An 18,142-nucleotide genomic window follows, 5' to 3' on the forward strand; every position below is an offset into this window, starting at 1 on the left:
TGGTTGCTACTGCATTATAAATAATGAATAACCGTGCCAGGCTACGAGAGTGCTATTAACTGAATTAATAAGGATAGCCATTGTAACCGTGTTTGATACAGCCTTATTCATGGGGTACATTTTAAAGGGGTAGGGCTATACCAAATGTTTTACATGGGAACATGATATGGTCAATATGAAAACTGGTGTTAAATGTTGGGCTACCCACTTGTCTGCATTCTTTCTGGAGGAACAATAGTGCAAAGCTATATATTTCGAGTTTGATAAGTAGAGCAAAGATGCACACAAAAAAGGAAAGCACGCGTTGGCAAGCCTCAACAATTAAGCCACTAAATGAAACAACTCAACTAACAACATTAGGAATAACAAATTGTTAAAAAGGCAAGTGACAGAATGGATGAGATGTAGCAAACCTGCAGTGTGGTGTTTGAGCAGAGGGCCAAAGGAAGAGTCTTTTAGCCTTTTGTATTGGTGGGAAAAACACAGTCTGCTCTACAATAGCTGTAGCATATTCATCCTTCTGACCAGTGTGAGTTCTGTCTGCCTGCTGCTCCAGGTTGCTGAATCTACCAGTGGCTTAAGAGCTGATCACATTTCTTTCTGACCATTAAATTGTTTAAAAGTTTTTCAGGTTCCAAATACTCCTTAGGTCCCTGGAAGATGATGAGATGATCAATCAGGAGACTAAAAGCAGTAGAGAATCCTGTGGCACCTTATAGACTAATAGACGTATTGGAGCGTGAGCTTTCGTGGGTGAATACCCACTTTGTCAGACGCAGGACGAATCAGGGGACTGTGGCCAGCACTAAAATGTGAGAGATGAGACAAGCGCCATGGTAGCAACAGAAAGAGGTAAGCAGATCTAGCTGCTCTGGAAGGTTCCCATTGACTTCAGTGGGCATTGGGTCTGGCCCCAAGGAGAAGGAAAAGCACACTGACCTATTTTCTCTCAATGAAGTAGTTATTAAAGGTCCTCCAATATTTGTTTCTTTTCACTGGGGAGTATAAAAGATTGTCAAATTACAAAGATTTATTTTAACAAAAAATGCCTGGAAGCTGTTTTACAAATTTCATGAAAACCAAATGACCGAGCAGAAATGTATTGATATCACTCTCCATTAATGGAATCTTGCAAGCTACTAATGTGATTACTGTTTTTGTAGCATATTCACTGAAACGGTCACAAATGGGTACACAATAAGATTACAAATGTGCATAGCACAATACTGCTAATGCCATCAAGCCTGCTGAGCCACTTAGAGATGTTATTTTGCTTTTCTACACTGTTTAAAACCAGGTAATAACTCAGAATATTAAAAACTAGAGTGGCATAGGGAAATTTCTCTGTTACCACATGGGCCATTTGCTATTCATCTCTTGTAAGGTAACTTTTATTCTTAAAGAGAATCCATTTACTTGCACATTGTATAGGCCTCCATCTTTTCACAATTATTATTTATAGTAGTCCGTGCCGAGTGCTTTCTGAACTTTTGGGGTGCATTTGAGGAAACATGGTCCCTGATCCTGCAAGCTCACAATCTAGGGGGGAGGGATAGCTCAGTGGTTTGAGCATGGGCCTGCTAAATCTAGGGTTGTGAGTTCCCTCCTTGAGGGGGGGCCACTTAGGAATCTGGGACAAAATCAGTACTTGGTCCTGCTAGTGAAGGCAGGGGGCTGGACTGAATGACTTTTCAAGGTCCCTTCCAGTTCAAGGAGATAGGATATCTCCATTAATTTAGTTTAAGGAATTCATGAAATAAGTCACTGAACTTTATTTCATTGTACCAATTTATTAGATGACACCTTATGGTATTAATTAATGTGATTATTGGAACTGGTTGGAACATTTTCAAAGGAATCATTTTTTCATCAGAAAATGCAGGGGTTTTTTCAGAATGGAAATGTTCTACAGGATTGTGTAGATTTTGAGAAAAATTTCAAAAGTTTTGAAATCATTTCAACTTTCTGAATTTGTTTTGATGATATGCTTTGTTTTTATAAGGTAAACATTCCATTTTTACCTTATCATTTTGTTTCAGTGTGTCATTTATATTACAATATTTATTTTAATATTATTTTATTGTTTTTAATATTGTTATAATGTTTTGACATTAAAATAAAACATTTTTGTCTTATTGTAATGAAATATTTTGACATCACTGAAACACAACATTTCAATGTTTTCCTAATCAAAAATTTTCAGAATTTTCATTCCATGATAAATTTACAGATTTTGAAATGTTGGCATTTCCTAAAGGTTGGTAATTATTTTCTCTTCAATTCTAGTAATTTTTCTTCCCACCATGTCTATCTTTTCAAGTTATCATACAAGAAATTATATTTATTGTTTTTAAGAATGGGATTTAATACTATACTGATGCCTTCTGTATGATGTTTGTTTAAACAAAATACAGCGAGAGGCTTGAATATAAGATCAGGTCCAGATTTGTAGCTTTAAAAAGTTTGGGAGTGTTCAGATTAAGGTTTTGGGGTTTTAGACCCTTCTCTAAAATACAGGATGGAATTGCTAGTAACTTTTTGGATATAATGTTAAAAAAATCTTATTTCAAAACCAGGCTATTTTCAAATAAAGAACATCATCACAGCTGACAATGAGCATTTTTTTCTTCCCCAATAGCTAATTCCTACCCATTCAGATAAATAGAACTAGCAAGACTATCTTCAGTAATGTCAATGATATTAAACAATGTATACAATATTTGTCGACAAGAACAAAAAAAGGAAATAATTAGCATTAATTGCTTAAGCAATATGATTCTTTTTGATGGCTACAATATTTAGGAAATTATATATAGACTAAGCAGAGTTTTTATAAACCTCTGGGACACCAGAGGAAAATTGATTTCATAAAATGTCATTGGAACTCGTGTCAGCTAAGATCAAATGTAGTATTAGTCCAATATGACTCCTATTGGGTGCACCACATCTTGCCCTTGCAAAGAGATGTACTTGGTGCTCTTATCAGAGGGGTAGCCATGTTAGTCTGGATCTGTAAAAGCAGCAAAGAATCCTGTAGCACCTTATAGACTAACAGACATTTTAGAGCATGAGCTTTCATGGGTGAATACCCACTTCATCAGATGGGATTGGCATTGTAGTGGAAATTTTCCAGGGGCAGATATAATATGTGTATGCAAGCAAGCTAGAGATAATGAGGTTAGTTCAATCAGGGAGGATGAGGCCCTTGTTCTAGCAGTTAGAGGTGTGAAAACCAAGGGAGGAGAAAACTGGTTCTTAAGTTGGCAAGCCATTCACAGTCTTTGTTTAGTCCTGAGCTGATGGTGTCAAAAGTTGCAGATGAACTGAAGCTCAGCAGTTTCTTTGAAGTCTGGTCCTGAAGTTTTTTTGCTGCAGGAATGGCACACTTAAGGTCTGCTATAGTGTGGCCAGGGAGGTTGAAGTGTTCTCCTACAGGTTTTTGTATATTGCCATTCCTAATATCTGATTTGTGTCCATTTATCCTTTTCCGTAGAGAGGTCTTAGCTCTTTTCCATTTGTCACTGAGAGACAGCAAGCATTGTGTCTCTCTTACCTACCCTTTAATCAGGAAGATAGAGGTAGAAGTGAGAGGGAATAAATGAGAAGAATGTAAAAAATTGGCAGAAGAAATTAATATTCAGAGTAAATAGTTGAATTATATAATGGAGACACAAGAATAATGTATCTATATCTTGTAAATTACTAAAAAAAAAATAAAACCATCCCATATTAATAAATTGCAGTATCCTAAAGTGAACGCAGTCAGCTGAATGTTCTTATAGCCAAACAGTCCTTGGCCCCTTCTGCATTATCTCACATAGGTTTGCAGTCACAATTTTCTAATTAGACATCTGAACTCTAAATAACCCTACACAACCTTCCTTGTTCTAAGGGGCCATCTGTATCATGTCCCCAGAAATCAGTGGGATTTAAACACTGAATCAGGGCCTATAAAACCACTATGTTAGGGAACCAAATTACAATTCATGTTTACATGAGAGCTCAGTCTTGTGTTATAGATAGTCTCCTTCCTCCCATCCTATTTTAATTTTGGCCCATTAATATAGTGTTGGTGTGACCAAAGCTGCAGCAGTTCTGGAGATATGGTGAGGTCCCATGTATACAATGTGATAGAAATGTGGTTTAATTATTTTGGGGGACAGCTATGTTTGTAACCGTGGGCCAAGGGGGGTTAACCTACACAGTCTTGTCAGGCAGACTGCAGAGCGCCATCTTCTAATAACTGGCACTATAAAATCTTCCTGTCTTCAGTGATGTTCATCACGGTCCACTTCCAAATGTGTGAAACTGTTGTAATAAAATGCAGGCACATGAAAAACGTTTAAAGAGAATGAGGATTAGATGTTTCTCTGATCAGCAGATTCATTGACAATCTTGGTTGTCTTTCATTAGCGCAATTATGTGTGTCAGGGAAGACAATATATCTTCTATAGAAGGGAGCAAAAAGGATGTTGCCAAAAGAATCTCCTCATACTGTCTGGTATTTATGGAAATCTGCCAGAAAATAGTTTCTAATGCACATTCTGTAACTATATATGCGCCTAAATTCTTGAGAAGATAATCAGATGTCCCACTATGCCTGGGATAGTCTATGAGATTGCTGACCTTATCACTTTTTTTCAGTAGGGGAGCGAGAGTGAGTAGTGGGAATATGAGGGCTCCCGCTGACTTCTCCTACAATATAAATGCTCTGCTTTTAATGGAAATCTGCCAGAAAACAGCTCATTCTGTGTAGCCCAAGTTCCTTAAAAGAAGAGCTGAAAATACCAGATGCTCCAATTTGTCTTAGATTTTCTCATAGCTGCTAACATTGGTTTTCCACTTGGTGGAGGTTAAGCCAAATAAGGGCTGGACTGTTCCTCCCTAAATCCACAAGCAGATACCTTCCCCCTTTACCCCTGATCAAAATGAATAGGCCAGCAGGCAGCACTCTCTGCGCTAGATTCCACAGAGAGCCATGCAAGGGAAGAGCTGGGTGTGGTGTCATTAAATGAAGTGCCACCACGGTCCCAGCACATCCCTTCTCACTCCTGACACACCCGCTATTCTGGGAGTTTGGGAGAGGGTGGAGGCAGCCAGTGCAGGGTAGAGCTGACTAGAAAAAGGAATCTGTTTCCATGAAAAAATGTGCAGTTCACAAATGTCCTCCTGAACCAGGATGAAATGTTCCAATGTGAAATATTCCGCAGAGAGGATTTTAAAGAAAAAATCTATTTTGGAAGAACTGAAATGCGATTTTTCTGCTTCTGAGATGCCCACCGGAACAGCTGCTGTCATTTAGGAAAAGGGCAAGAACCTGAGAGGCAGAGAGTCTGGACACTCAGCCTCCCCTGCAGCTCTGGGAGCTAGAGAACCCAGGTGCCTGGCCTCCCTCCCTCCCCTCATCGTTCTGGGGCTGGAGTACTCAGCCTTCAAAGCCCTCCACAGAAGCTTTTGTCAGTATCACTGGCAGAAAAGTTAAATTGATGAGCCTCCCTGGGGGCAGCCAGCGAACCATTATTTTTCTTTTACCCATGAGAAAATCACAATTTTTCAGAAAAACTGAAATTTCTTATTGGAATATCATTCAGACAACAATAAATTTTTTTTGACCGGTTCTAATACAGGGGCTCGGACCTGGAATACTTGCACCAGATGACACAATTGCACCATTAGGTAAAACAGACTCCCGTGAGGAGTGGCTGGAATCAACACTGATATAGATTCATAGATTATTAGGGTTGGAAGGGACCTCAGGAGATCATCTAGTCCAACTTCCTTCTCAAAGCAGGACCAATCCCCAAATGGCCCCCTCAGGGATTGAGCTCACAACCCTGGGTTGAGCAGGCCAATGCTCATCAACACTAGATACTGCAATGACATTTAAAATATACCTGTGTTTGGCATCAGTCGCTTGCTCACATAAAAAGAAAGTCTTAAGTACCTAATCTGTCCTTGATAGCAGATTTCTGAGTCTGGAAAAATGCTGGTAGACAGTTGTTGAGCTGTACCAAAGACATCAAAATTCTTTAGGTTACTTTCAAGGTGTACCGTCAGTGTTTTTTAATCTAATATTGTCCTGTGTCTTGTTTTTAAAAAATGCTTCCTGCAAGCAGAGTGATTAAAATGGTGTTCCTGTTGAGCTAGGGATTTAACAAACTAGTTTAGGACAATTTGCTGTTTTTTAGCAGCACTTTCTTCAAAATTTGAAAGCTAGCCAAATGTAAATGTGTACAGAAATGTTAAGATGTTGATCATAATTATTATTTATTCATTATTTGTATTACAGTATTGCCCAGCCAACATTAGTGGCCTTTTGTGTCCTTTGTACAAACATATATGCCCCGATCCAAAACCCGTTGAAATCAATGGAAGAATTTCCATTGATTTCAAATAGCTTTGGATCAACCCATAGTAAAGGGACCAGTCTCTAACCCTTATAATGTAAAGTCTGATTAGACAAGAGAGGTACATTTTTGCAAATATCTATATATGATGTAATAGTATATTACTTCTATATTTTTCTAAATATGATATAATGAAATATGTCATATATGGTGCCTGTATCAGTTGTCTTTTTCATCAGTTTGATACACACACACGTTTATGTATTTATGTATGTAAAATAAATAGCTATCAATAGGATTTATATGTTCTCAGTAAATTCTGTAATAATAATTTAACACATAAAAGGGTTCTTCCCACGCTGAAAGTGGTAACATTGACTTTAATCAGTCTCCACAACATAAAAAGCTTCCAGTTTTAAGTGTGTTTTTGTTGTGGGCAATGTTTGTCGCTTATTTCTTGACATATAGTAAAATATATTCCTCCTCCCAATAGACCTCCTAATGTTCCCAGTGGCTAAAGCAGGACAAGTCCTACCCATCAAGGAGCTGGTACTGGGTGCTGCCTCAGCGGAGTGGGAGGTCCAGGTTGTGGCAGTGAGTTGCGGAGCAAGCCTGCCCTGCACTCATCCTCCAGTGGCAGCTCCTGTCCTATGGGGCTGGCTAAGGTCTGCTCCAATGTTCTGAGCTCTTGCTGCTGGGCACGGGGAGCGGGGGAGGAATAGAGGGAGTTCAAAAATGAAATGAAATTTTAAGTTGAAACTAAGTTAATTTTTCAGAGGGGTAGCCGTGTTAGTCTGGATCTGTAAAAGCAGCAGAGAATCCTGTGGCACCTTATAGACTAACAGACGTTTTGGAGCATGAGCTTTCGTGAGTGAATACCCACTTCATCAGATGCATGTCTTATAGACTAACAGATGTTTTGGAGCATGAGCTTTCATGAGTGAATACCCACGCATCTGACGAAGTGGGTATTCACCCACAAAAGCTCATGCTCCAAAACGTCTGTTAGTCTATAAGGTGCCACAGGATTCTCTGCTGCTTTTAAGTGAATTTTGTTTTCAAATCAACAAATTGATTTAATTTCAAAATGCAAATAAAAAACAATGTGTTTAGATTCTCCCAGTTGGAAAATTGGAAAATGTTGTCAGCATAGATATTTTCTCATGAAAATGGAAAATTTCAAGTTCAATTTACTTTTTTAGAATTTTTCAATCTAAATGTTTGACCAGCTGTATCCCTAACATGAGAATTACAGTGCTGTTGTACAACCACCCACTGTGCCTGAGACCTGGACTTGGCGTACACTGAATGTTCTGTGGCTATTTTTGCACCACTAATGCAGATTGATATAATTTACACACTTTTAGAAACTCCACTGCAGAATTTGCTGCAATGTCCCTAATGGTGACAATGAAGCAAGTGGAGTCTGGTGTATCGAATTTCAGTGTCTCAGTTCAGTGAATTCTTATCTGAGCATGTCTTTAAAAGACAAATAAGACATGCCTACATTCAGATTCTCATAATAGCTTCAGAGACGATTTCAAAATTATGTCTTTTTAATGTACTCACATGGTTCAAGGCAATGTTGCCAACTCTCACAATTTTTACACAAGTGATGTGGTTTGGGCTGGGGCTAGAGCCAGTCTTATGATAGCATAGAAGTTTCAGCCTGCTAGCGCATGTGAGCCCTCTATTGGCTGATCCAATTCCCATCTCCTGGAAGAGCTCTCTTCTCCCCACAGCCCCAGTAGCAGCTAATATTTTGATTTTACAAACTACCTCTTTGGTTGTAATTTTATAGTCTCTGCAGCCACCTAGTGGGCAGTCCAGGCATATTCACTGAGGATAGGACTAAAGAGGAGAAGGGGGGACCTTTCTTTCTGTAATAAGCATGACACACAGTGACAGAAGTATTGGCAGAACCAAACCAAAACACCCAACTTTATTTCCTTGCCACAGTCACCTGACTTTGATCAGATTCGCAAAGGTGAATACCTTCGTCATATGGGTCAGTATTTACTGACTGTTGTAACTACAGTTACCATAAACATCTAATACCAATTTCTTCCATAGCTGCAGATTGACTCTTGAAACTCAGCCATTACTCTTGAGCTGAATCTTTGACAGGCCTTGTAAAGCTTAGCTATTTATTTTAAATTGATCCAAACTAACCTGAGTTACAAATTTTCATCTCTCTCTTCTCCTTCCCCTTCTCTGGCACATCCTTCCTTCCTTCCTTCCAGTTCAGCCAGATTGCTTTGATTCATATATCCCACCTTCTCTTTCTTCTAACTGCTGCTCCCCTTCCCAACTGCCAGCAAACCATGCTCATACTCTCTCCTAACTATCTGTTACAGGATAGGTTTAATATAAGGCCTGGATCCAACTTATCCCTTCTCCAAGCGCTGCCTTATAAAAACAGGCATTCTGGAATTTGTAGTCCCCCAGAGGATCATACAGCTACAGCCTACCAAAAGGTCAGCAGGGAAAAGGGACCAGGCTGTAAAACAGCTGCTTGTTGCTAAGTGCAGGTAAAGGCTTAGGGAGACTCTGAGACTTTCCACTGGAGACCTGAAGGGGAAGAGCTCTGGCTGTTATGTATTTCCTAAAAAGGAGGCTTGGAGATGGGCTGTGACCAGAAGCTGAGAAAGGGCTGGGGAAAAGAGATAGAATGCTTGCAAGCCGGGCACTCTAGGAAGAGGTCCTGGGAAGCAGAGCAGCGATGGAGTATGAATGTTGACAGCTGCCCAAGTGTAGTGGGTGTGACATTCTGTACCTTGGGGGAGCACCCTGTAACCCCCATATTCCTCATGTATATGTGATTGTGATCTTTCATATAAGGCATGCCATGTGAGGTATCAGGGGACAGGTTATGATCTGCTGAGAGTCATTTCTCTATCCATATATGTATATAATTAATGCATATGAAGGTATGAGAATTGTGTTGTATGGTGGTCACTAAAACATGCTGTAAACTGGGCAATCGGCCAGATATTAGCTTCCCACGGGCAACAGCAAGGAAAGTAGCCAACACCCAGGCAGGGTGTTAAACAACTCATCAACAGCCATTGTCCAGCAAGGGAGCTACAATTCAATGACTCACCTGCATGAAGCCACACCAGGGGAATTGCTCAACTTTGCCTGGAGACTCAGCAGTGCACCCAGACATGCCTGGACTTATGTTTTCCAAGCACATGGAGTGAGGGTATAAAACAGACACAGGCCCATATTGTGGCCTCTTTCTCCTTCACCCACCCATGCTGCAAGTATCAAGGACACCCTGAAGACTCCAATTGAGGGGACTGGCCCAGATTTCAAGCGTGAAATCTATGTACTATGAACTGCAGTATCCAGTGGGGTGAGAAAAACTGCTTAATCTAGATGTTGCCCAGTCTAAGAGGGCTGAGAGTATAGACTGTGTGCTCATATTTTATTTTACTTTGGTAACCTAACTATGAATTTTTGCCTAGCACTTAATATCACTTAAAATCCATCTTTTGTAGTCAATAAATTTGTTTTAATGCTTATCTTTACCAGTGAGTTTCTATGAAGTGTGTGGCAAATCTGCTCAGGTTTTGCAAAGTCTGGTTTATGTCCATTTTCCATTGATCAAGTGATGAACCAATTAATAAATTTGCACTGCTCATATTGAGCAGTGCAAAACGATATATTCCTGAGGTACAGTGCTGGGAGCTGGGGGGGATTTGGCTCTGTGTAATTCATGAGTGGCTCTGGGAACATTCATACAATCTAGCTGGGTGTGGAGTTTCCACATGCAGTTGTTCTGAGTGATAACAGCACTTGGAGGGGTTTGCTGCTGGTCACTAGCAAGGTATTGTGAGAAACATCCCAGGCTAGAGAGAGTTCAGGGGGCACAGCGGTCCCACAGTCCCAGGCTGCATGCCGAGGATCCCTTCACTGTGAGTTTCCGGGCTGGACCATGGTAGGAGAATAACGCTTATTGGCTAACCCGGTGGTGCATAATCTAGGTATGCAATGAATGCATTGCTTGCCCTATGTGGCTGTACGGTGTCCTGCTGGACAGTTCTGTCCAGCCCCCATGGAGAATGCCATCCTCTGCAGCGCATGACCTCACATCCACTGTACGTGTCTGCATTTTGCAAAAATGTGACCCATTACCAAGACCAAATGGCTCTTTTCAGCGTCTCTTCTGCTTCTCAGTTTTCCACTTCCAGTACAAATCAGCAAGGCACTCAAATTACCACTATTTAGATAGTTTTTATTCATTTTATAGCTCTATTCATCTTATAGCCCAGTCATACTAGATAGGATCTGTAATACACCAATGGGGCATCTAAAATGCAAACCCAACTGCTTTTTCAGCCATTTTCAAAGAAGTTCTCTTTCCCTCCAGGGAACTGGCTCCCCTAGAAGCATTGTGTTGGACACTTCTGGTAATAATTTGGTTGCTCAAAAAAAGATTTCACAAATCTTGCTCATTAGGGAACTCTTTAGGGATCTTCTCCTCCTAGGCCACTGGTCAGAGAGTGGCCTGTGTGGAAACTGTTCCATGGTAATGTAGGGCCCCTGCACTCTATAAACTTTCCTGGTTTATCAAAGGAATGTTCACAATCGAGAACCCGATTGTAGTCTGCACCATCCTGGGAGCTCAAGGCAAATGGCTGTCTCAAGAATCTCATCACAACAACTTCCTGTAGTGGCAAACAGTTAAATAAAGGATTTTTCTCTCTTCTCCTAAGATTCCCTTTTGATCTGGTCACCACTGAAAATGACAACAGAATTTCTATGGCATAGTGGTAATGCCAGAGATGAACAAAAAAGTGCCCCAAAAAGTCCTAATTGAAGCAAGGATCTCCCAGATCAAGAAATTGTGTTATTTACTTCTTTATTGAGTGTCACTCTCTAAACACTCAACCAGTATGATCCCTGTTCAAAGCATCTGGCAACAAAAAGAATCTAATGACCAAAACCAACTACATTTAGGCAAGAGAGAGAGACTGGTTGACTGACTAAGCAGCTGCTGGCTGGGTACAGGAGAATGAGATCTAAATCAGTGAGTTATTGAGTAGTTATCAGAAATGTAAAGACCCTGTCACTCATGGTTTGCCAGACTCCTACAGATGTCAGTTCAACTCTTTCCCTGAGACCTTCTGTGCCACGGCCCTCTCAAGCACTCATGCATTGAGCACCTGAAGCTCTGAGCCTGGGACCTGGGGGATGCACCCTCCTTAGTGTGGCTACTACAGAGAGCTAATGGACTGTCTTCTCACACCTAGGAAACCATCCTCTAATCTGGGCATTTCAAGAGATTCTGAGATCTTGGTCCTTGAAAGGACCAAAACTCCCTGTTTGTTTCAGGACCAGGGATATCCTGGAGTTCCTTCTAGATGGGTTTTGACTGGGTATGAGCTCTTGCTTCCTGAACATCCAAGTTTCAGTGTTAGGAGCAATGTGGCCTATTTCTTCCCATTCTGGTTGGTTGGTTGATTGTTGCATCCTCACATTCCTTTGTTCTTTAAAGTTGTGTCCTGCAGACCAGGAGACCACTAAAACAATTTGATGCCATAGTCCACCACCAAAATCTACCTTTTGATTATTGTGGGATAGGCTTCTACATCCTTCGTCTCTCCCCCACTTCCCACCACCACCACCTTTTCTTTGGCTAATGAATGTAGGATAAAGTTTTCTGCCTGGAGATTTGTGAAATATTAACCATGACTATTAATCAGAATTTATAGTGGGTTTTTTTCTGGGCCATGGTCATTGACTGAGAGCTGGAGATTTAACCAGTATTCTGAACAGAATCCTTGCTGGCATTTCACTGAGAAGCTGGAAAAAGAGGAAGAACCTAGTTGAAATGGATCAGAGAGCACCACGTACCCACTTCAGAGCAGGTACTATTATGGGTAGGAAAGGAAACTTTATCTTTCAAAGTCATTTGATTCATAACTGAGCTATAATTAATCACGTTAATTTTAAATACTTTAGAAAAATATTGCAATTATGCCATCCCAAATAAGAGAGGCTAAATGCCTTCTAGATTCCAACTGCTTTGTCACTGTGTATGTCTGGATTAAGCTAATGCATTTCCTTCTCTGAGAAATGGATGTTGCTAATCTCACTGATATAGTAACTTCATATTAGATCATGTTACAGATTCTAAATCAGATTACACCAAAATCAGATTAGTCTCTGGTTTTTAAACAAAGGAGCTGAATGTCTGTATTTCTGAATTTGTTGTGTTACAGCTCTTGTCTGATTTCTCTATCCAAGAGAAAACAGAACAGGAGTACTTGTGGCACCTTAGACACTAACAAATTTATTTGAGCATAAGATTTTGTGGGCTACAGCTCACTTAATCAGATGCATAGAATGGAACATATAGTAAGGAGATGTATATACACATACAGAGAACATGAAAAGGTCGGAGTTGTCTTACCAACTCTAAGAGGCTAATTAATTAAGAGAAAAAACTTTTGTAGTGATAATCAAGGTAGGCGATTACAGACAGTTTGACAAGAAGTGTGAGAATACTTAACATGGGGAAATAAATTCAATGTGTGTAATGAATCATCCATTTCCCAGTCTCTATTCAAGCCTAAATTGATGGTGTCTAATTTGCATATTAATTCAAGTTCAGCAGTTTCTTGTTGGAGTCTGTTTTTGAAGCTTTTATTTTGCAAAATTGCCACTTTTAAGTCTGTTACTGAGTGGTCAGAGAGGTTGAAGTGTTCTCCTACTGGTTTTTGAATGTTATGATTCCTGATGTCAGATTTGTGTCCATTTATTTTTTTGCGTAGAGACTGTCTGGTTTGACCAAAGTACATGGCAGAGGGGCATTGCTGGCACGTGATAGCATATATCACATTGGTAGATGTGCAGGTGAACGAGCCCCTGATGGCATGGCTGATGTGATTAGGTCCTTGTAAGCTGGCACAGACTCACTCAGTGGCACCTCCTGCTGGTCGTCCTCAGGAATTAGCTCTTGGACCCAGGAGCACCCTCTGCAGGCCAGTGATCCGCTTGCCATTGGCTCCCCTGTCCCTCCCAGGACTCCGGTGCCCTTATCTCAGGGTTCTGCCTCCTGCAGTACCCCACAATCTTACTGAGTTTCCCCAACTCAGGGGAACCCCCACCCCCTATCCACGCATTGCCTCAGTCATGGCTACTGCCAATCTCTGTTTAGCCCCTGCGCCCTGGGCGGACTGCAGTGTATCAACCGATCATCACAGGCAACAAGGGGTTTGGACTGGCTGTCTTTACTCACCCTCCAGCTGCCCCCCTGCAAACCCACTACCTAGGAGGCCTCTAACTAGGCGCTGTAGCCCGGGGAGTTGCTGGCCTAGGGCTTCCCAGCTCCTAAGGCCTTTCCCCAGCCCTGCCTCACTCTAGGTCCCCTGGGTGGGTTCCCCCAGCAGCCAGGCCTGTCTCCCTCTCAAGTCAGAGAGAGACTGCTCCCTCTGGCTTCCCTGGCCTTCTTATAAGGCCCAGTTGCTTAATTTGGGGCATGGCCCCAGCCCTCTGCAGGGCTTTTCCAACCCCTTCCGGGCTGGAGTGGGTGTTCACCCCGCTACAATCCTATGATGATGTCACTTGAATAGATATGTGGACAGAGCTGGCATTGGGCTTTGTTGCAAGGATAGGTTCCTGGGCTAGTGTTTTTGTTCTGTGGTGTGTGGTTGCTGGTGAGTATTTCCTTCAGGTTGGGGGGCTGTCTGTAAGCTAGGACTGGTCTGTCTCCCAAGATCTGTGAGAGTGAGGGATCATCTTTCAGGATAGGTTGTAGATCTTTGATGATGTGCTGGAGAAGTTTTAGTCGGGGGCTGAAGGTGACCGCTAGTGGCATTCTGTTATTTTCTTTGTTGGGCCAGTCCTGTAGTAGGTGACTTCTGGGTACTCTTCTGGCTCTGTCAATCTGTTTTTTCACTTCAGCAGGTGGGTATTGAAGTTTTAAGAATGCTTGATAGAAATCTTATAGGTGCTTGTCTCTGTCTGAGGGTTGGAGCAAATATGGTTGTATCTTAGAGCTTGATTGTAGACAATGGATCATGTGGTGTGTCCTGGATGGAAGCTGTAGGCATGTAGGTAAGTATAGTGGTCAGTAGATTTCCAGTATAGAGTGGTATTTATGTGACCATCGCTTATTAGCACAGTGGTGCCCAGGAAATGGATCGCTTGTGTGGATTGGTCTACACTGAGGTTGATGGTGGGATGGAAATTGTTGAAATCATGGTGGAGTTCCTCAAGGTCTTCTTTTCTCTGGGTCCATATGATGAAGATGTCATCAATGTAGCGCAAGTAGAGTAGGGGTGTTAGGGGATGAGAGGTAAGAAAGTGTTGTTCTAAATCAAACATAAAAATATTGGCATACTATGGGGCCATGCAGGTACCCACAGCAGTGCTGCTGACTTGAAGGTATATATTATCCCCAAATGTGAAATAGTCGTGGGTGAGGACAAAGTCATAAAGTTCAGTATTGCATGTATCCCCGTACAAAATTTTAGTAGAGTAGACTTTCCATATTAAGTGGACAGTAGATTAAAGTCACAGTCTGGGAGACAGATATTCAAAATACTCTGCCACTATAACATCTAAAGTAGCTAAAAGTATTGTTCTCTTTCTGAGCACACTGTCATAAATATTTTGTATAATGTACTGTTTGCACTCCAGGTCTGCTTTATACTCATCACCACTGGTGACAATCTGCCATCCTAGGCAAAACTTCAGAATGCCCCTCCCCACTCTCAGAACAGAGGTTTTCAACCAAGAAGAAATATTCCCCCAGAAAGTCTTGGGGTGGTGGTACATCAAGCCTTCTGATGAGTCATTGGTTATGATAGAAAAGCGGGGAGGAATCAGGCACCAGGTTGCAGTGCCATTCACTCAGGTTTGGCCCTGCCACCTCTACATCACACACTATTTCTGCACTGAGTATATATTATTATTTTATAGATCTGGACGGTCACATTAATTTTTTTGTGCAATTAATATTTTTATCCTTTTGTCAGCGTTGCAGTGCATTTTGTACTGTAGAATTATATTGGATCTGTAAAATCATAGTTGGAGTCAGGCTGCTTGCTGCCAGTAACTTACAGAAAATGAGTAACAAGGAGAAATAGCTATATTTTAAAAAACTAAACTCAATCAGGTTTATTGGTGTTTGAATCAACCATACATCATAGCAGGTATTTTATGTACAAAGAAATAATTTTACCACACGGTGGAGCTTTCTGCTTACTCTGCAGGATCAGAGACTGTCAGATAGCAAATCAAGTTGCTCATTTCTCAGAATTGTTTATGTAGCTGACAGACTTGTACTCCAAGGTCCTTCCCAAAATCCTCTAGTAAAAAGAGAAAAGTCAAGACCTGATAAAATTGTAGAATTCACTATGGAGACATACGCATCTGTGCCTTAATGAGAAATCTGGATAGCTTTTAGACCAGCAAATATTTACGTGGATAAAATGCTCTGTAGAAAATCTATCCATGTATTTATGAATTCCTGCTGCCCATCACAGTAATATCTAAGTGTCAATCCTTCACAATGAATGGAGTAGAATCATAGCCAGAGCTGAATCTCATAGTGAAATGACTAATCAGTCCACACTTGGCTGGGGCAACATTTTTAGCCAAACCTTTTTTTTAATTCCAAAAAATTCAAATTCACCAAACAGTTTAATTGTAAACAAAAAAGCCACAAAAAATTCAGAAACTGTCTTTAATGTTTGTTTTGAATATTTGATTCAAAATGACTTTTCATTTTGAAATTTCCTTGAAAACATTTTTTTTTAATTTAAAAGGTCAAAACATAATGAAATATTTTGTAAACTGATTTTTTAATTTAATTTTTAAAATTTAACTTTTTTAAAAATTACAATTTTTTCTTTTGAGTCAAGCCAAAATGATTTTTTGAGTTTTCAGAACTGCAGTATTCACACTGCTCTACCTACTGTACATAGCCCTGACATCAGACCCAAGCACTGACAGCTATGTAGAAAAATTAATAAAAATCTAAAAAAAACAAAAATCTCAAGTGGAGGTGGTTGATTTCTACCCCTGCAGATCATTGGTGTCTTTACTATGGTAGATTTAACAGAAGATTCTGCAAAAACAGATTGTTTTTTGTTTGTTTTTTTTAAATGTGACCCAATTGTGGCACGTATCATGTCTTAAATAACTAACTCACTTTGTCTGAGTAGGGTGCCTTAATTCTGATCAGGAGAGACCACCTCCAATACTTCCTTAGCTTTTCTGTTGATACTGGTAACAAGGCCACATTTTGCTATGGACATTTGCATCCTGTGACAAGGAATCTGACTGCCAATTTATTTCATAGAAACTAGCATATTTCAATGCCTTTCAAGCAGCTGGATCAAATCTGATACTGTGGCATAGAGAGGGAAGGCTTTGCAGAATTTTACCTATCCTCTGAGCCATCCAACCCATTCATACATACACATTATTTTTTAAAAATAAAAGTTACATAGATCTTTCACCGCGGTAGCGCCTTAAAACATAGCACACAAAATCATACCTTAAGACAAGCCTCCTCTCCTTCACGACTCAGTTTGTACAGCACCTCACTCATATCACATTGAGGGGAAAGGCTCAGGTCACTGCAACAGATGCAGATACATTGAAAAATAAATTGCTAATACATCTTCATTAACAAAGAAGTCCTTCCAAAGTGGATAAGGAGGCAGAGTATGTGGCATTTGCACAGATTTAGGGAATATCTGTGTTTGTAATGACTGAAGATTCATTGCATGATAATGGAGCTAAAAGTCCAAAGCAAAATCATTTAATTGGCAAAAATAAGACTAGAGGGCCAACTTTCACTTTTTTTTTTGGTAGATTTGCTCATTGACATACGGTAATCTCATCACTTCAGTGCAGGGGTTCTCAGACTGAGGGTCGTGACCACTTAGGGGGTTGTGAGGTTATTACATGGGGGTCACAAGCTGTCCGCCTCCATCCCCAAACCCCACTTTGCCTCCAGCATTTATGAGAGTGTTAAATATAAAAAAAGTATTTTTAATTTATATGGGGGGTCGCCTTCAGGGGCTTGCTGTGTGAAAGGGGTCACCAGTACAAAGGTTTGAGAACCACTGTCTTAGTGCTGTGGGTGGCATTCCTACAGGGCAATGACTGCTAGTCACAAGAGAACAAATTACATACACACCACTACAGGCTTTACAGTTGTAGTCCATCTTTTAGCTTCTTTGTTTAAAGGAACAATGTGTTCTAGTTTAGAATGCAAATTTCAGGGCTTGTCTACAAACACAAACTGCACTGATTGAATTAAATCAGTTGCTAAATTGATTCATAGTTAAATTATGGGGGCACCTTAAACTGCTTACCAAATTAACCTACATCAATATTAGCTACTCTTAAATCAATTGAAGGTTATCCACACAAGAGGGTTGCACCGATTTAACTAAATGAAGTTAGAATTTGATTTAATTAAATCAGTACAATTTGTGTGTAAATTAGACCTAGGTTTTATTTAAAAAGGAGGCTCCAGAGGGGAAGATGTCTTAGCAATCTTAACAAGAGTAGTGAAGCTGTTTTAAACAATGTACATGGAAGCTAGCATAATGATGGAAGCCAAGAACAACAGAATTGCATGAGGGTAGCAGAAGCAGGAAATGATAACCATAAACAAAAAATGAAACTGACCAGTCTAGTTTTATAACTCAGTATTAGAGCTGATCAGAGAAACTTCAAAGGAGCCATATTGCGTAAAAATATACAGTTCTGTCAAAATCAAAAAGCTTCAGAAAATCAGGTCAATTTTGCAGGAATTTTGGTTT

This window comes from Chelonoidis abingdonii, chromosome 9 (genome assembly GCF_003597395.2).
Source record: "Chelonoidis abingdonii isolate Lonesome George chromosome 9, CheloAbing_2.0, whole genome shotgun sequence".
NCBI lineage: Eukaryota > Metazoa > Chordata > Testudines > Testudinidae > Chelonoidis > Chelonoidis abingdonii.